This window comes from Corvus cornix, chromosome 15 (assembly GCF_000738735.6).
Source record: "Corvus cornix cornix isolate S_Up_H32 chromosome 15, ASM73873v5, whole genome shotgun sequence".
NCBI classification, from domain to species: Eukaryota; Metazoa; Chordata; class Aves; order Passeriformes; family Corvidae; genus Corvus; species Corvus cornix.
In genome coordinates, this window is record NC_046345.1 from 13,133,460 (window position 1) to 13,153,668 (window position 20,209).

Consider the following 20,209-nt stretch of genomic DNA (forward strand, 5'->3'; position numbering starts at 1 on the left):
TCTTTGTTTCTTTTTCTCTTTTTTCTTTTTTTTTCTCTTTCCCTTTTTCGCCCCCTTTCTCTTATGTTCACTGAGCTATTTGCATTTTAACTTTGGAGGAGGAGGAAAAGAGGAAATAATGTTCTGTAGAAATACCCAGTGATTACCAGTTGGACTAAACTAGAGGCAGCAATTGATGGCATGAAAAGGTTATGTTTTATGTCAAAATACATCCAAACAGGACAGAAAGTTGTACTGGATTTGGTGGCAAGAAGCTGCATCTATCAGACATGATAGCCTTCTAAAGAAGAAAAGGATATGTAGTATTCAAAAGAAAAATGGCATTTTCTATATGATAAAGATTTAATTACAAGTCTCCATCAAACATTATCTTACATTCTGAAAACAATAAATGATATAAAAGAACTATAGTTGATGGATACATTTAATTAGGGTTTATTTACCATGGGCTATATAAACACTTTTATTTTTATAAGGGGAAGGATTTGTATCTGCAAGTTCTGCCTTGAACATTTCAAGTTAAAAACAAATGTTTTAAGAAAAGAAACTAACATAAAACAGCCCAGTGTTGGCTTTGTGTCTTTGTAAATGTCTGTGGCGGTTTCTCCTTGTCTGAGGGAAAGAGCCATTCATTAAATTAAAAGTGAACCAGTTAAACTGGACCTTTCATTGAAGAAAGTCTCCCAGTGATCCGTGCTTTATTTGGTGGATTGTCTTACAACACAAATAAACCAAGGGGGTTTTTATCTTGGGATCTAAAAATACTGGAAAGAAAGGAAATCCAAGCAAGGCAGAAAATACTAGGAAATAATTTCCTATTAAACAGACCCTCTGCCTCCAAATATCTCAAATCATGAAAGTACACAAGAGAGAAGGGCTCATATTCCTTTTTCTCTCAGGTTAAAAGCCAGTGACAGAGGAAATCGAATTCAAAGGTACCGTCAATGTTTGCAGTGTTCAAAAATAGATAGGAAAGAAATATACACTGCAAATCCATCATGACTCTTTGCTGGCAGCTAAATGCAGATGATGTTGCTGCCTCTGAAAACCATTGAAATAGGATCCTATGTGCATAAATGTTGTGTAAAATGCATAGATATTTTGGGCAGATTTGAAATAATTCTTATTTTCTGAGCAAAATTCATGGGCATTTATTTAGATACCTGTTTTGGCTGACTTAACACAAATCCACACTTCACATTCTCTTTTTCCTTTCAAATCTTAAGCATAGCTTTACAAACCCTGCTTAGGAACATTGTGTGATAATCAGCAACAAAGAAATCAGTATAGTTTGGAAGAATAATTGCACTAAAATTGGAAGACAGTTTAAGAAGTCTTTTTTCCTTATGGTTTTTTTTCTGCTGTGATTGAAATCTTGGTGATTTTATTTATATTTTTGTAAGACGTTTGCATGGAGTATTTTCAAAAATAGACTTTTTAATAATTGTGTACTTAATGAAAAATGGGCAGAGTAATGTTCTCTGAGATACAGAACTGAAATTCAGAATAAAATGGAGTCTTACACACTGAAATTGCATGAATGCGTAGCTGATTAAATTTTGGAAGGCTGTTAGTGGTTTGATGTAATTTGTATTTTTGGATAGTGAAACTCAGATGCTCTGAAGGACTCCAGAGATGTTCTGAAAGGTCTCGTGGTGCTGATGAGCACCCAAAGTTCCCAATTCCCTCTGCATGTTGTTTACAGGCACATATGTTTATGTACATTCACAAATTCTATCTCCTGTAAAGACTGAAAATAGCTTTGCCTTTATCTTTGCTTGTCAGCAGCATCCATACATAAATACAGCACATCTCATAAAATCTTTTTTGCGCCCACAATGAGCCACTAATTAATTCTGCATATAATTGCATAACATTTATTATTAATAAGTATTAAAACGAGTTAAAAAATAGAGCCATTCTCAGCTTTATGACTGACCTAGCATGTCGGGGATGAAAAAATGCACAGAGATGATAAATGGATTTTTTGTTTTCTTGAGAGAAAGATGGAACAAAGCTAAATGAAATGAAATGAATTGTCACCAGGCTGTTGTAATAACCAGATCCCTTTTTCTGTGCATGTGTTTTTTTGTTTAGTGATATAGGCATGATTGTGCTGACAGTGTAAAAAATATTTGCCGGTAAATATACTCACTTCTGTGAGTAGTGTGACCAGGTGTTTTAAAAAACCAGATATTTGCATATATTCATAGGCACTTCGGATGGAAAGTACGTGCAAGTTTAACCCCTGGTAGTTTCATGGCCCTTCCTCTTAAGCAATGAAGAGGGAACCGGCCAGGGCTGCCAGGTCTGGGAGAGGGAGCATGGTGAGGTCTGTGTGTGAGAAGTTCATGATAAAAGCACAGATGGGAAAAAGGGAAAATATCTGTTCTCTTTTCCTCCCCAGAAATCTGCTGGAAGTCTGTGGTGTGCAATGCTGGGAGCAACAGTGTGAACTTTTGTGTCTCTCTAGGTCTTCAGCGACTGAAAGGGGTGTAGTAGAGCTCTGCAGCTTCTGCCCACAGCTTCTGCTCAGCCATGGTGGGAGTCGCTGCTTCCTCAAGAGTTCCCTGCTGAGAAGGTACTGTAGCCACTCTGGATAGGATTATATATGATACATTCTATCAGTCACTACTAAAATACAGCTGCTTCTAGGATAAAACAAACAAGTAGCTCTGAACTGGAAGAATACATAATAACCTGCTTTTTGACCCTTTCCCGTCTATGGGACTTGCAAGGCAAAAAGTAGCAATGAAGTGGGAAAAGATAATCTGATGGTTTACCTTGAACATTCTGGTCCAGTAGAAGTTGGAAACTAATACTAAAGAGGCCTGGTTCAAAAGGTTTTGATTTGTCTGATGCCAAAACAAAGTATGTTTCTGACTGCCATGTGATGTTAGGGGCGCACATTTCCTGAAAGCTTCACTTCTCACCTAGGCAAATAAATAAGGATTCAAAATATTTTCACCATCCAGGATGCATCAGATGGCTTTAACTCATTCAAAAAATCTGTGCAGTTACCCTAAAAGGCAGCTTAGCCATTCTGAAAATCTGGCCATTTGTGCAGAATGGAGCATAATGCAAGTGGGTTTACTTGTGCCAAAAAAGTACATGAGGGCCATCAGTGCTGGGCTGCCAAGGGCTCCTTTTTTCAAGTGGTGATCATTTGTAATTTGTGCCCTCTAAGTGTCAGTGTGGGCTACCATATATCTGATTTGTCCTGAAATGTTGATAAATGGAAAGGAACTTTGTGCTCTGCCTGTTTGCCCAGGATTTCCTGACATTCAACAGCCTTGCTGGAATTGTAGTTTTGCTGCAGTTGCTGAATATTCACGTGTATGGGAGAAGCAGCTGCTGTGTCGTACTCCCACGTAAGATGTCTCACACTGCACAGGGATCTGAGCAGGCACAGTGAGCCCAACTTGTCTTGGATTGTGGAGCACACTCGGATTCCTTGCTGAGTCACTTTGCACATGAGGTCATGTTGCTGTCTAGAAGCCCTTTCTGTCCAACAGTCCATATTGAGAACAGTTCATAGCAGTAGTAAGAGAAAATTTCCAAATGCTTTGCTCACTTAACTTCCAACAGTTTCCTCATTCTCATTAAAGATGGTGAGTGGGAGTGCATCAGTCTTCTTCTGGAATATGAGTGTTACTCTCTGACTGATACAGATGAGAGGGGTTTGGTGTAGCTTAATAGTTGTGCTTTGAAGAAACATTTGGCTTATGCAGTTAAAAAGGAAAAATTGTTTTGGGTTGCAAAGGCCTAAAGGGCATGATTTGCACTATCTGATCCATTTGCCTTATGAGCTACTACATTGAAGCACAAAACAGCCACTTGATTTCTTAAGCACCTGAAGAGAAGGAGAGGCAGGGGCTGGAGGGTGGAGGAGAGGGGAGCAAACAAACCCTGGCCTAAGCTTTCACCACAGAAGTTTCATTGTTTTAGTTTAGAGATGGTTACTCATGTAAAAGTTGCCATTTTTTTTCCAGCATTTCTGTTAGTACATTTAAATCACAGTTGTTGGAAATCTTGGTACAGGTAAAAATACACTTTTCACGAGCTCTTGGAGCACAGTGAGGGAAGTAAAATAAGTAGCAAAACTCCTTTTCCTGATTTCCGTCCACCCCCCTTCAGCAAAGTCACCTAAAAATGAGGGGATTAACTATTACCAGTCAATAGGAGGCACTTTCGAAAGAGGAAGCATTGCTGTCCAGATTTGAGGGAAGTGAAGTGTTTGTTGGAACAAAAATATACTCTTTGTTCAAGTGTTACTTCATTGAATTGTGTATTCTCTTCTAAAAGCATGAAAAGCAATTGCAGAAAATGTTTCATGCCACTCTTTCTTTTACCACTCATCTTTTGTCTTCCTGTTTTACCTCCTTTTCTCTGTGTCCATCTTTCTCATTAAATTACTAACCAATGCTTTGCTAATTAATGCCAGCTTAATTTAATGTTTAATGACGCTCTGTCTGTGTGGGGAGTTTGATTTATTTTTGTGATTCTGGCCTGACCATTGAGATTAGCAGCATCTGTACAAAGCTGCAAAAGTCCCTTGGGGCATTGAGCAACACTTTTTTCTCACAAAATCAAAGTGACTGGCATGTAGGATTAGTAGAAAGTATCTCTTCATAAAGTGATTGCAAATGCTTTGCAGCTTTCTCAGTCAGTCGATATTTACTCGCTTTCTTGTAGATTATTCAAGATTATGGAGTTAAGTACAACATTATTGTAGTATAGCTGCAAATTGAGCTGGGAAAACTATTTTTAAGAAAAACGATGACACAATTTTGTCAAATCTTATCTATCAATATTCCATAAACATTCATATAATTATACCTGTGACTGGAAAACACCAACAAATATTGCATATTAATATATTTCAATCTGTAACTTGTTTACAAACAGTTTTCAGAGACTTTTTTCCTTAAGTATTCAAAAATTTTTATGCCATTGGCCATCTAGATTACATGATGCTCTTTCTGTTCCATTTTGGTTACATAGCTCAGAACAAAGGAGTGGTGACTGACAAGTTTTAAATGTCACTGCTGAAAGAGTTGGCGTTACCAGACCTGTCCAGAGAAGTTGGGCTGTGGTGAGCTGGTGTCTGAGGCAACCAGGTAAATGCAGAGCAAATCCACACAGGCTCATAGTGGCTAAAAAGAGCAGTGGTGCAGGTCGTGGTAGGCTCATAAACATGCACTCACTGGTGTGAGTTAGAGTTCAGTGTTTGTTGTTTCCAGTCATATTATTCTTTTTGTGTTTTTCTTGTGGGATTGGAAAGAAAGTGTCACTTCCAGATGTGTGATGAACTTGTCCATCATAATATAGCTCCTAATGACTTTATGGCTCCTCCTGCAATGATAATTGAATTTATCCTCTGATGGCACCATCCTGCATCATTTGGATGAATACAGAAAATTAAGGAGCATCCTCATACTTTTCCTGTGAGATTATGCATTGAAGCAGAACTTATTTAGGACACTATTGAATTTTGAGGCTTGTTTTCATTTCAGGAGAAAGATTTGCAACATGATTGTGTCTTTTTGCATGGTAACATGCAGGAGTGGGATGCAGATTAGATGTTTAATGGAAACCAAGAAAATACACATACTTTCAGACACATATATGCCTCTTATATGACTTTCACCCATTGCTTCATACAACCACTATTTACATTTGGAGCTAGTGGTTTCTTAAATGCTCAGAGCCCACAATTGAGCCCAGATTTCCAAAAGTGCTTGGCACCCAGCAGTTCTCACTGAGACATTTTTATGGCCAGATAATCAAAATTGCTCAGCGTGGTGGAAGCTAGGGAGTTTTGAAAATCTAGCCACTTATTTTAATGCCCAAGTGGAGGCTGGGTTCTTCAGGAAAGCTGGTTCATATATTACAGTTCCAATGACTCTGTATTAATCCTGTAAGTACATTTTTTTTTTCTCTTATGGACATACAGTCTATCATATATATGCCCACTTAAAAACTTTCCCACTCATTCTTCCATATAAATTGTAATTACATTAGTTTCATTGAATTCCAGAAGTTGTTGGTACCATATGAATGAAGCAAAAGTTCAAATGAAAATCAGATTTAGTAATTACAGGATTTTTCTACAAGCATTTTTCTTCTTGGGCTTGACTTGGAAATGAAATAAAGACAAGAGACGCCCATTTCCAGGTTAGGAAGCAAACAAAACCAAATTGTAGAGGGCGAGAGCTGCTTAGCTGAGCTGCTATTTATAAAGCACTTTGACAGCTGAAAAGAAAAACATTGAGGTAACTTGTAAAGTGAATAACTTCAGCTATTACATTTGCAATTTTCCGCTCAGTGTTCCCTGTCCTACAGCGCAGAGGAGCTGGGTAGGACGTAGTACCCCAGCAATAATAGTCAGCTTTGACTTTGTACTCTGCAGACATTAACTAGCTCACCTCACACCCCTGCGAGGTAAGGAAATGGAGTGACTGCCACCTTGCCTCTGGCACAGCAAACACTAGTTAAAGTCGAGGTTTGCCAAGAGAACTGCTGGCTGTGTTGTTCCTCTCATTTCTCCTCACAGTTGCAGAACCACCTCTTAGTGCCCCAAGAGTTGTGCTTTCTCTGCAACATTCCAAACACCTGATCCTTATCAACAAACGTGCTGTTCTGTTTGTGACAATAAAGGATTATGATGAATATTTTGTGATGGTTGAGGTATTTCACAGCTGCCCACAAAGGGTTTGTTTTACTCAGGTATTTTTTAGACATGAAGGGCAATTCCTGTACTTTGTAGAATTTCAAATAAGTGCAGTTAATAGCAGTCTCCATGCCTCATAAAGTCATTTGGAAGTAGGCGTAGGGACGGTCAGAATGTCTCCTGTGCTGGAGGAGTACATGGATGCAGAGTCAGCAGAAGCCATGACTGAGACAAGGAAAAGTGGGGGATTTTGTGGGACCTGTGTCATGTGAACCTCCTTTTTCCTCACACTGGCTGCCAGGAGCTCAGCATCCCTGTAGGAGCTGACCTGGCACCTGGGAGTGTTGTAGCACACAGCCTCATTTTCTGAGGATCAAATCCCTGTGGGTGGAGGAAGGCATTGCAGGGCGGGGTGTTTCAGGTGAGGACTGGTTCTCTCCGCACTCGCTGCCTCGTGAGGAGGTGTATTCTCAGTAGCAGTGTTCTCATACCAGCAGAGTGCCTTGAACTGTGCCCTCCGAGTAAAAACCAGCTTCCAGTGCATTCACCTGCGGACTTTGTCCTGCGTAACTCCTGTTGAACACCATGGTTCCTCGCTACCTCCCAGCTGGGAACTGACCCTTTTTTTGCTACAGGTTGAGCAGAACTGCCTTTTCAAGAGCACTCAGGTCATTTTCCTTAGGCTCTGTACTGTTCCCATGAGCAACACTGATGAGTTTTAGTCTCATTAAAAGTCAGCAGATGGAAGCCCAGTTCTTTGAATATGATCAGGTACCCGTCTCTTAGGGATTTCAGTAGAGATGGATTTATAAATATGTTTAATATATTGGACTATGACATGTCTGAATTAATAGTTAGAGAGGTTTTAACCATCCCCTCAGACCCAATTTTCCTTGCCATATGCACTCTATGCCTCTTAGCTTGGCCACCAGCTCTTCTCTTATGGAGTCTGAAATGCCCTGTGGAACTTCTCTTTACAGGGTTTGGCTAACATTTTCCTGGGAAAGCACTGACTTTGGGATCATCCCACTCCTCTCTTTTCTTACCCCATGAAATGTATTTGTCCACTATCCTCTCTTAACTGCTTTTAAGTAGTAAATTTGGGATACAAGTCTGGGGAGCGGTGGATTATTTGCAAGCCTATATCCAAAAGGGCTTCATTTAGCTAATGGTAATCAATAATGTAAGTAACTAAGTAACTGTAGGGAAGAGATAGGTAAGAAGTGGCTTGTGTGGTATGGGCTGATGAATTCAAAAGGAATTTGTATTTTAATTGCTTTTCTGCTTTTGAAAATGTGTGCGTAAGTCTTTCCTTCAGACAAAGGGAACTTAAGCTTCAGACAAAGAGGTCTCTGACTGACTTGAGGCGTTATGACACTAACTGCTTGCAAGTTCATTCTGCTGCTAGATCAGCTTCCTTAAACGTCTTGTTAAGAAACCTTTGCCAAAAATCGTATTTGAGGCTGCTTAACATGGTGGTAAATGAACTCTTTCATCTGCTTTCTTCCAGCAGCAAGTGCTAGCTTAAAAGGAGGGTGCTGAAAAGGGCAAAGTAAGTGCTATGTCAGTACACTTATTTTTAATAGCATTACTGGCAGTGGCTGGCACTAAAATATATTAAAATCCTTTGCGCTGTTTGCTGCAGGAGGTCCAGAAAACCAGTATTCACGTCTGCATAATTTGTGACAGCATCTGATGTTCTGAACAACAGGGATGTTAGTAGTCTCCAGGTCTCCATCCCTCCCTCTGTCCAAAAAAAACCCCAAACCAGCTAGTGTTGTTTACTTGACAGGTAAACACACTCACGACTCGCAATTGCTCTCATTAAAAGAAGACCTCAAACAGTAGCCACTTTCTTGGGGGGTCATTTAAAATCTGCTGGCAACTGCATGCAGGTTAAATTTACAGCTGGAGCTCTTGCTCATGTACTCTGCTTCCTTTTAGCCTTGTAATTTCCACTGGAGAATTATTCACTATCTTAGCTAAGACGTTTAATTCCCTGGTGGGGTAGAGCACAGACAACAGCTCCTGGTGGAAAAAGTAGTACAGTGATATTGTCCACCTTAATGCATTTATTTCCAGCTCCTCTTACATTGTTTTCTGTCATCTTTTCCTACTACTAGAAGACAAAGTTAGGTTACAAGATTGCAGCTGAAGCCCCAAGCTCAGATCTTTCAGTGTATAACTTTCATGTAATTTCAGTCAAGAATCTGTCTTGTGTGTAGTTTCATGCAGTGTTCAGCCTGCAAACGGAATGATTTAATTGCCCTGCAGGGTATGCAAACCAAATAAAATTAAATCCACATGAGCTACTGTCATCTCTTTTGGCTTGACAAGAAAAGGTGATGTTCATTTTGCATCTGCCTTAGTGTTACTAAATCTTTCAGTACTTTGGGTGTGTCATGCTTTGGAATTTCATTAAAACCTTGTCATTAACTAAAGGGTCTTATTGCTGGCCTTGATGATGGTGGGGAATATCCTTGAAAGTGTGTTCCCTAAGTGTGGTAATGGCTGAGAAAAGAGAAGGCAGATGAAAATAGTCCCCACTTTGTTCTTTTGGAATCCAAAAATACTGCTTGCTTTTCATTTATTTCTCTCTTTGTTTTTAAGACCCCGTGACTGACTTTCAAATTCCTGCAGCTGTGAATTTACACATCAGTTTTGTAAATATGGGAAGGGGCAGTTCTAAATTCTCTGGATGCTTAAATTTCAGTGGACTCATGCTGGGGAGCTCTGGGTGGAAAGTGCCACATTGACTCAAAAGTTCATTCTGGGAGCAGATTTGTGCTGTGGAGAATGTAGACATTACTTGGCATTTGAGGCAGTGTGTGTAAACCAGGATAGCCATGTCTGTAGGATTGCATCACTGCAGGTATTCCCTTTCTGCTGGGCATTGCTGGAAATGCCTTGGATTTGGTAATTCATAGAAGAAAAGCCTGTCTTTGCTCTCTGCGCCATGCTGTTTACAAGCCCAGAATCAACCCTTGTAAAATGAGCTCTTTATCCTGTTGAGCAAACACACCAGGGCCTTCTGCTGCCTCCCTTTCCAATTAACATCCCAGGCCACATTGCTCTGGCAGAGCCTGCCTAAGTCTTTTGTTTCAGCAACTTCAGCACACCTGCCAAAGACAACATGAAGCTTTACCAGCCAGTGTTTCTTCGAACAGTGCTCCTGCCCTCCCACATCCCAGCCAAAGAATGCCTGTGTGTTGCTGCCAATTTCTGCCAACGGATAAAAGCCGTGGGGAATGCAAGAACTGCCACTAAATCTCCAGAAGAACAAGGCTTGATGTATTTTGGCCAAAGAGAAATCTGTAATCCTTAAGAAACAAAGATTGCATTTCATGGAAATCAGTTTAATGGGAGTGGAATGGCAGGGAGATGTAATTCATATTCAATGGGATGTATATAAAGTAAGCCAAAACAGTTTCTTAGCAGAAGGCAGGTCTATAGTCTTAGTCTCATTAGGATACCTCTGGAATGTTGCCCGTTTCTGCAGTGGAGTTGCAGTGGATTTTCGTGAGACTGACACCAGCATCTGGCTCGTGGGAGCAGCTCATCTGACCTGATCCATTGGTAGCTGAGGTTGCTTTGTACCTCACTGGGAGCATGTCTAGATTTTCAGGCAGCATATTTCCAACCTCAGTCTTTTCTAAATTATCTTTTTTTTGAGGGCAATCAGCATCTGCTTGGAGGGTATTTAATGACTCTTCAAATGGGAACAGTCTACTGGCAAGGCAACAATATCTTACTAGAAATGACAGATCACTTGAAGAGTACGAAAGGTTTTCTTGTTCTGTAACTCGGAAATTTCTTCACTGCTCAAGATTCTCTGGGTAGAAATAACACCCGATGTAATTGTTACTTTCTCTTTGTTCCCTCAAAGTATGAACTGTGGAGTCTCTTGAGCTTGAGCTTTTTTCTGTTTAAGAATATTCTTTCTGTTTCAGCTTCTATACTCAGTAAATTGGCATAAGGAGAACACCACCCAGGATTTAAAACACTTGGTGAGGAAATGATAGCTGTGTGGTTGTGTTATTGTGTCTTCCTCATTTTTCAAACTACTACATAATCCTTAGTGGAAACCCCAAATGAATTTGTTTGATTAATTAATGGGTTGGCTCCTTAGCAGGTATGATTTGTTGTTAATGGAGCTATAAGAAGGTTATGTTGATTTGTACTGTGGATCCAACTCTTTGAAGTAAAGAACTATGAAGTATTAAGTATTCTCTTAAATATTGTCCATGGGGTGTGTGTATACATATGCTAGAATTTATGGTTTTGTGCCCTTTTTTGTGGTGTATTATAAAGGGATGGTCTGGGAAATTCCCTTCTTACCCCACCTCTAAATGCTCAGCAGTTCTTTCTGAGGTTTATATTATATTGTGCTGGGAACAAATTGACCAGGTTTGTCTTTTTTTTTTCTTTTCTTATTTTTTCCCCCCTAGATGGTTCAAAAATATCACTTTAGGTTTCTCATTGTCAAGGTTTTATTTCAACCACCAGAGAGAACAGGCAAATTCAGTAACAAAGATGTTACCTTGGCCATAATGTTCCTGGGCTTCAGGGTAGTTTAAAGCAGTTCCGATGTATGGTTTGAAAACTTGAATTCAAGGATCTGATACAAAACAGGCAATAAGCAGAGGACACAGAACTGTGCTACTTTATTCTTCACAACACAATGACCTTGGTTGAGCTTCGCATCCTTGATATTGCCCGAGGGAAGGTTGAGAAACTGAATGGAAGGGAGAGGGTTGTGGTACAGGAGTTCCTGTATGTTGGATGAGAAGATCCTGTAGTTGTTAACATCTGCAGAGATTGTCTAACTTGAGGAAGAGTCAACAGCATGCCAAGTTTGGAGAACTCCTACACTTGTGGAGTTCTTAAAAATGATTTTTGTAGCTAAATTGAAAGTAACTTGAACTAGGCTTTGAGAGTTATTGGCTCCAATGTCCATGGGAAGGGGATAGGAGATGAAGTAGATGCTCAGCTGTTTGTTCTTAGAAAAGACACTCTGGTTTGGTATAATCAGCAGAACACTTGGCCTTCCCTTCCCCCTGCATCAGGACCACTGTTCCTTTGCACAGCTTTTATATAGAGCACAAGGACCTATAAATAACAAGGGAGCCTATAAATAAATACAGCTGTGAGCCGACAAAGGCTTCTGACAAATGATGTTTATTGAATTTCTCACGTGTGGTCCAGTTTGAATCCAACCGTGGTGCTTGCTGTGTTTTTGAAAGTATATTTTGTGCCCAAGCTTGGGATTGCCCTCTGTTGGACTAAGGAGATCTCTGGCTAGCTGAGGAAAGGAGAAGAATGGATGAAAACAAGAGGTTTTTTCAGTGAAGCTAAGCTTAAGGTATTAACTTTAGACAATCAACCCAAGATCTGCTGATTGTTTACATGAGAGGGTTTGTGACAGAAAACAATGTCACTGCAAAGTGCTGGCTCAGATAATACACACCTCACCTCAATAATTCTACCTGATGTCATTGTCCTAGAAATGCAGTATTCCATATCTAAATTTAAGTCCATTATATTGTAGCCTTCAAAAATGGTAGTCAGGTTTGTGTGTAGGTGTGGGCTGTTGTGGGAGGTGTTGTACGGACAAGAGCACAGAAAGCCCCCGTGCCAAAGAGCCTGAAGTCTCCCACTTGAGCAGAAGTTCCAGGTCTGCTGGGTGCATGGAGTTCATTGGATCTCACCCATAGCCACCATGGGAGCTCTAGTCAGGTAAATTGACAAGGCATTAATTACTTCAAAGGAGAGCTAATGAGGCAATAAACCACAAGGGTGAAACTCAAATGGTTTATGGTACCATTAGTAGACTGAAATGGAATTATAATTAGAGCAGGGCAAACGATTCATAGTCCACAGTTTATCCAATGGATTTAGTGTTTGTTTCTGTTCATGAATTATGCACAAGTAGGCATATTTTAGGAATGTATTCATTGTTTTCAATTGCTCAGCAACCACTTTATATGGAGAGATTTCTGCCAATATGAGTAGCCTTGTACAGTTTGCATCTGGTTTCTCTTTGCTTGGGGGCTTTGTGTATGTATTTGTGCTCTGTAGTGGGCCACTGAAATACTACGGTGTTTCTACTTCCTGGAATGTTACAGAAACACATGTTAATTGTACTGGAATATGTAGCAGTTACCTAGATTTGCAGGAAGAACTTTTTTTGATCTTCAGGGATGGGTTTTTTTGCTTGAGGAGCAGTCCTTCTGTAAATAGGTCAGCAATAGGGAAGGAACCTTGGCAAGACTTGCTCAAACATCCATCCCCTAAAATGAATCAAATTTGTGTGTCCAAATGAAAGTGTGGTTCAGAAATAATGAAACAGGCTCAGGAAAGCTTCGTTCCACTGCTTAGATCTTGACTTAAGTGCAGAATAATTCAGACATTTGTTGGGTGGCAGTCTTATCTTGGGCTTTGAGGTTGTGTGGGGTTGAGCTCATAATATTCCTCTTGGAGCTCTTCCAGTTTGCATAAAGTACTTGTAAAATATAAGGGATGATCCTCTGTTGTGGGGTGTCTTTGCTGTGTCTGCTGTCATTCACTTGGAATTATTTATACAGGGGAACAGTGTTGCTGAGAGGGGTCAAATGTTTGGAAATGACTGTACACTCTCAGATGCTCCTTGTCCCCATGTGGTGTGTTTGTGTCTCCATCTTGCTGTGCACATACTAGTGTGTCCCAGGCGTGAGTGTCCAGTCCACTATCCAGTAAGATGTTCTGGTGTGTTGAACTCTCAGTCAAAATATCTTGGGCACCATTCTGTCTTTCCATTACACAGTCCTGTTCTCGTATATGAAGAACCTATTCAGAAGAGACAGAATTAAGCCACCAACCTTTATCTTCTCACGTTCCTGTATCCCTAGCCTGGGAATCAAGCATTTGCTTCTTCTCTCAGATGATTGACAAGCTTAGTTTCTTGGAGTGGGGATGCTCTGTGCTGCCCAGTGGTTGCCTGGCTCCATGTTTGTCTTCCTGAATAAATCATACATTCTCCTTTGTGTATGACATGTTTACTTCCATGATTTAAGAGCTTCAACATATAGCTCTTGGTTGTTCTTACATTTGTTAATAACTAACCATGAATTATCCATGAATGAGCTAACTAGGCATTAACCATAGATTATATACCAACCAAAGAATCAGAACTTTCACAGACATCTATGTACTTAGTAACTTCTTAGAATATCCCTGTGGTAGAAATGTCTGCATGTATTAGGGAAGGTTCTTGCAAATCCTGGCCTGCAGGGTAGTTGCAGCATAGCTCAAAAATCAAAACAAGTCATACACAGAACAAATGCCTTGTAGGGAAAAAGGTCAGGATCCCAAATGACTCAAATGGTGCAGTATGGATCAGGAATTTGGTAACAACTTATTCTTTCAGAGAGGACAGTATTATTGGAACTGATTTTTGGTTTTCATGTAACACTTTGAATGAAGCTCATGTAGAATGAAATGGAAATAGAAGAACTATCTATGTAGTGTGAGATTGGTTTGTGAATTCTGATACTGTGACTTTATTAGAGCAGAGAGACTTTGTAACAGCTTGGTTTGTTTATACTCTGGGTACCTGTTGACACTGTTCTGCCATGGTAGGTTAAGATTTCTGTTAGTGCCACAATGATGAAAATCATCAGTGCAGAAGAGAAATGAGCAGAAACTCAAGGAAAGAGTCCTGGAGGTGGGCAACATAGAGATCAAGGCAAATACCACAGAACCAGGATTAGGTGATGCCGATGCCAGAAGTGTTGTCAGTAACATCAGTTGTCATTCTCCAGTGTTCTTAAGTGAACTGTGTGTCAGACCAATTGAGGTGCTGTTGCCTGGCCATGGCCAGCCTGGCTGGTTGTCTGCCTTCTGCTGTCTCTCTCAAGAACTCAGCAGCAACTCTTCAGTCTGCCCCCATCCTGAAACATTTTCTCAGGTAGCTGATACCTGCTGGGCCTCAGAACGATGTTATAAAATCCGGTCTGTAGGTCCAGTAGTGCTTCTGAGGCTCAAAGGTTCCTACTGTCCAGCTCCCCACCAACAGCGTTGCATGGTCTGTCCCCACTTTGAACTTTCTGTATCTGACTTTGTACATTACCCAGCAAAACCCAGCTCCAGCTCTGAGTCACTGTGCAGTAAAATAACAAAGTTGTCATTTAGATGTTTGAATTAAAAAGATTGTGGAGCCTGTTTCTACCAAATTACTTTCCTATCAAATATTAATAAGCTTGGCTGGTTGGGGGTTTCTTTCAGAAAAAAATCCAAGAGACATAAATCTATATTAAAGACTAAGTGCCTACCAAATGGAACTTTATGCACATTTGCTGGGGTTTCTCGCTTTCTTTTTACTCAAGTGTTACAGAGGAAAGCCAGCAAAACCCACAAAATTGTTATTTTCTCTCTTCCATCTTTTAGCCCCAGAATTGTAGTTTGAATGCTGCTGTTTTCCATAGCATGCATTTCTGAGTGTCTGCCTGAAGCACAGATGACATGATACATGATGAAAGCTAAAGGGTTAATCTTCTAGGGACTCAAGACTAATGGCCCAGTAATGCTCACCCAAGAGGGAATTGTTGAGGCTGTTTCAGATCTCAGTCCTAGTCACTTTATAATAATTTGGAGATTTCCATTGGAACTTAGGTGGCAGTAAGAGCAGCTTTTAATAAGAGACAGCAGTGCTTGAGGTTGATGTCTTGTACTTTGGATCAAAACCTTGCTCCTATCTCTCCTTTATCTGCTACTGAAACCTCGTCTTGCAGGTCTGTATGTGGGAGAAATACAGAAGAGACTTCAGTCCCTCTCAGTGGGGCCTTTAATTTACATTAAAGCTGCTCTTTGCAGCTCCCCTTCTCTGCTGTGATTGTTACATAGGTACGGGAGAGTGCAGATTACTTTTGGGAGCATCCATGTATGTGGTACAGAGAGTTTCTGTATATTTGTATATTTACATAGATATATGCATATATAGATGCAAATATGTACTTACATTCAGACAAGTCGTGGAAAGTGTAAGTGCATGTTTCTATCCATGATTTTTGATCAGCACATCGGTACGTGCACAGGGGAGTCTGTGCAGGTCTGCGTTTGTCATGTAGGTAAACATAGCATATATTGGATTCCTCGCTCCGATTTTTGTTGCTGTGGGAATTCTGACTTGCATCAAATCCTCTTGTGCAAATGGTTTGGATTTGGGGACTCCTCCCCTTGCTAAGTGCTCTACCAATCTCTCTCTTATTAAAAGAAAGAAGAAGAAAGATGGAAGGCAGGAGAGAGAGCAGTGTAAAGGTCAAGCCAGCATTGCAGCCCGACGCAGAGATTTATAACCCTCCAAATTCTCCCTCTCTCTGGCAGCATGTCTTTACAGACTCACATTATCTCTATTAATACCAGCCACAAGGTCATTACTCAGGCACTGAGCCTTCCTCCAGCATAAATATTTATATAAGGCTGACCTGCGGCTGCTGCGTTTGCCTTTTATTTGATTTCTGCCGCCTTTTGTGTCTGTCAGTAATGTCTTTAGCTGCTCAGGCTGGGACAGAGGGAGCTCAGAGGAGCCAGGGAGGGGTTAAGAAGGGGGGCAGGGAGAGCAAGAGGAGAGGCATGGATGGGAGGTTGACATTTCATATGATCCCCATTGATGGTGACTTAATAAACCCTTACTTCACACAAGCTGAAAATTTTTAAGAAGTCAGTATTTTGCTAAGAGATTACAAATTTAGTGAAAATTTCCTTTTATCTACTCAAGAAGATAGGAGTGCAAGAATCTTCTGGGTATGAAGTGTTTCTTTTGCTGGAGATGAATGGGATTTTAGAGATGTATTCCAGAGAATAAGCTAAGGATAGTTTGCATGTAGGCATGCATAAGTAAATACATAAAATGCTATCTCACAAATTTCCATCAGCCATGAGTTCATGGGTGTGCATCTCTGCTCACACTAACACTGCTCTGGACCATGTTTTTAGTTTCTGTCAGAGTCAGGTGCAGATACCTGTCTGGCAGAAAGGGAGACAAGTTTGCTTTGTTTCTTTGGGAAACGTGTTCCAAGGGGCAAGGACAGCCTGGGTGTCTGTGCGGCAGCCCTGTCCTCTAGTAGAGCTTTATCTGCCAGTGGTCAGAGATGTATGAGGAGCTTGGGAACAGGAATGGAAAATTGAGACAAGTGTGGTGCATGCCAGTGATTGGTTGAAGTTTTCTAGTGCGGTAAAAACAGAAGCTGAAGGGAAGAATCATGAGTTTAACCATGTGCTAAAATTTGAAATGGAACAACCTGTCTTAATTCCACAAGGACTGGATATTTAATGGCACTTGTAACTGCTGATATATCCCTGTCCCTCCAGAGCTGAGGGCACTCAGTGCAGTAGTAGTGGAGATCCCCATACTAAAAGAGGGACCTTTACTGTAGGAATGGATTAGCACTGCCTGAGCATTTGCACTTCTGAATTGTTTTAAGCCTGGTAATTTTACTTAATTAGTTTTGCTTTTCTATGTTCCACTTAGATCTTTGATCTTGCTGAAGGCAGGCTATAGGTTGGAGCTAGTACAGCAAATGGGGCAATCCTCTGTAATGGGCTTTTTCTTATTGTTGAAGAAACACTGTTTAGTGATTGTGCACCCTGTAAAATACCAGTAAAAAATAAAGTAAAATTAGGTTAACTTAAATGTGGCTTTCGGATATGTTTTCTCTACTTTATGGAAGGTTCCTTAATTTTCTCCTTTCTTCCTCCTTCTAAGAGCTTGAGAAACTTTTGCCTGCCTTCAGGATGCAAATGCTACCTGTGCTATGATGTCAGTGATGACTGGAGAGTTTCACTGCAGTGGGAGAGTGAGGATCCTCCTTAAACTAACATGTTGTCTTTTGTTGTTATTCTAAGCAAGGATTTTGGAGCTTGAGTCCCAGACAAACATCCCTCTGTGTGGTCTTGGTCTTCCAGCCTGGCTGACTGAACTAATCACCTCAATGTATTTCTGAGAAACTCTTAGGTTTTATTGTGTGCATCTGCCTGCAGCCCATTCCTGAATACAAAGGTCTTCAAGCCTTTCCAACTGTATTGTCAGTGCTGTGGAAATGGCTTATTCCAGGAATCCCTTCCTTTCCTTACGCCACCTGAGGATATTTTTCCTTTGTAATAGTGGTTCTGTAATACTGCATTTGCTTGGGACCAAGGATGCCTCTTTTGTCTGTGAGTAGGTTACAATTGTAAAATTAAAGCCTAAGAAACAACAGCAAAACATACACACACACACACACACAAAAAAAATCTGGTCTCATTTTTGTAGCTTGTTTTCCCTGTAGAAGAGGATGTTCATGAACTCTCTGGTGATCAGCCACAGTTTTCAGTTGAGTCTCTGCAAACCAGTGTGCCTGGTGGTTGGAAGCAACCTGGATCCTGTCAGATACTCACACACAGCTGAAGTTGAGGGTCGCTGACTGCTCAAATCCTAAATCATGGAAAATATGGCAGGCAAGAATGATCAGTAGTTTTGCTTTTTCTCATGCACTAGGTAAGCAAGTACATAAGGTTTAGGATGGGTGTGAGAGGGAAAGGCAGTTGGATTCCTCAGATGATTAAGAAAATAGGGGGACTTGAAGATGCCTGGAGTGTTTCTAACTTCCTGCTGTCACTGATGTTTAGTTTGCGTAGGCGAGCTGATACTGGTGAAGAAAAAGGCTGATGGACTGGTACTGGCACCTTCCACCCAGGTTCTGGCCTGCATCAGCACAAGTTGCAGGCAGCCAAGTTCTTCGATGCCTCCTGTTCATGTCTCTCCTTCCTGACCTGCAGATGAAGCCATGGGAAAGGGAATCCTGTAGTGGAATGGAAGATGAGTTCTGTAGCAGTTCTACTGAAATTGGAGAATTTTAGGGGGGACACGATACCATCTGTCCCTTCTTACTGATTGTGATATTGAATAGTCCTTCTCTTGAGCTGTCTTCACACTTTCCTTTTTTGGTTACTGCCGTCAAAACAAAAATCTACATCCTGAGTATGAAAACAGAAGTTCCTGTTGAGAAACTTCAGCTGGAGCTGTGGGAACTCTGCAGCTGAGATAGTGTGTGGGGTGTGTGTGTATGCACACACTCCCCTCCCAGGAGTTCTTTGAACCTCTTGAGCCAGCAGCGCCATAGACAGATCCCTCCTTTCTCGTCATCCCAGCTCTCCTGCTTGTGAAGATCTGTATTGATTTAGATGGAAGGATTGGTACAGGCTACAGCTAGGGGAAAGAAAGAACGAGTAGGGTGGGGCCATTCCTTTTTGGAATTTGCATAGAATTTCCATACCAGCCTGTGAAACAATAGTGGGCATTCCTGCTGTGGGACACACATTTCAGCAAAAATACTTGAATAATAATTAGCAGTGAAACAATTCAATAACTGACATTTAAACTGTCCTTTTGGGGCTCCAGGATTAAAAACAATAGAGGTGAATGAGGATGGTTCTTCCCTGTCAGAAATACAGCACCAGTTTTGCTTGGTTGAGATTTCAAACAGATGATTACATGCAGTGTTTAAAGTGTAGGAACACTGTGATTAGAACTGTGACAGGAAGGATCTGTGCTAACTTCCAGAAAAATAACAGGGAATGCATCCCGTTCTGTGTGCAGCTAGGCAAGCTTCCCACCTTGGCTACTTTAGAGGGAGCTTAGAGGGAATTAGTTACTCATTTCGATACACATCTTAGAGAAGATGGAGAAATCAAATTTCCTGACAACTTCTGATCTTAGAACTTTATGAAGCAAAGCCATTAAAGTTATTGCAATTTTTCCAATGTAATGATCCTTGTTGCAAAACTGCAGATATTCTGGTCGAAGGGAAGTTGTTTTAAAATTACTAAAACTCGTTCTTTGCCTGTGATCTTGTACTTAGCCTCAGCTGATCAGCAAACCTGTGTTTTGGTGTTTCCTTGGCCCTTCCTTTAGCACCAAGTGACTTTTTTTTAAGATGGGTGGAATAAAACCCCTGCCAATTATTCCCAGTAGAACAAACAGTTTACTGTCTTCTCTTTGTTACCCTCAGTGTGTAAATCAGACCTTCCTTAGCTGTCTGTTTGGGTTCATATATTCTGAAATGGCTGTGTGTGCTTAGGTAACGTGTCACAGCATCACAGAAGGGAGGACAAATACTGAGCTGGGGTGGTGTACTCTGATCTCTGGGTAGTCATGCACAAGCACATACATACACTTTGAGTTTTACTTTCAGACCACTCTCTGTGCAGTATGTCTGTCCTTTGAATTTGGCATGATGACTCCATAATTCCCTGTTTTCCTTTCTTTATTAATTTTTTTTTTCATTTTATATATACATGGCTGCCTTATCTCTAAAACCTGGAACTGCTTTTCCTGGGCCAACGTGGTAATTCATAGTAATTCATTCAGGAGCCCTCTTCCTGGTTATCTTGTCTGCTTTTATTCCAGTGATTTAAGCAAGTTACAGAAATCCTTCTCTGTCTGATAGGTTTTTAACAAACATTTTTGCTGAAATCAAAACCCCTTGTCCCATGTAACAGTTTTAAATGGGGAAAGCAGGT

The 20,209-nt window shown here is 40.7% G+C and overlaps 1 long non-coding RNA gene across 1 annotated transcript in view; it reads left to right on the forward strand.

The window, feature by feature from the left end:
* LOC109145862 overlaps positions 1-20,209 on the forward strand; it is a 233,903-nt gene that overhangs the window by 11,344 nt on the left and 202,350 nt on the right. The window contains exon 2 of the long non-coding RNA XR_005603182.1: positions 2,474-2,581. This is a non-coding gene — a long non-coding RNA (uncharacterized LOC109145862). The remainder of the gene's footprint in view (positions 1-2,473; positions 2,582-20,209) is intronic.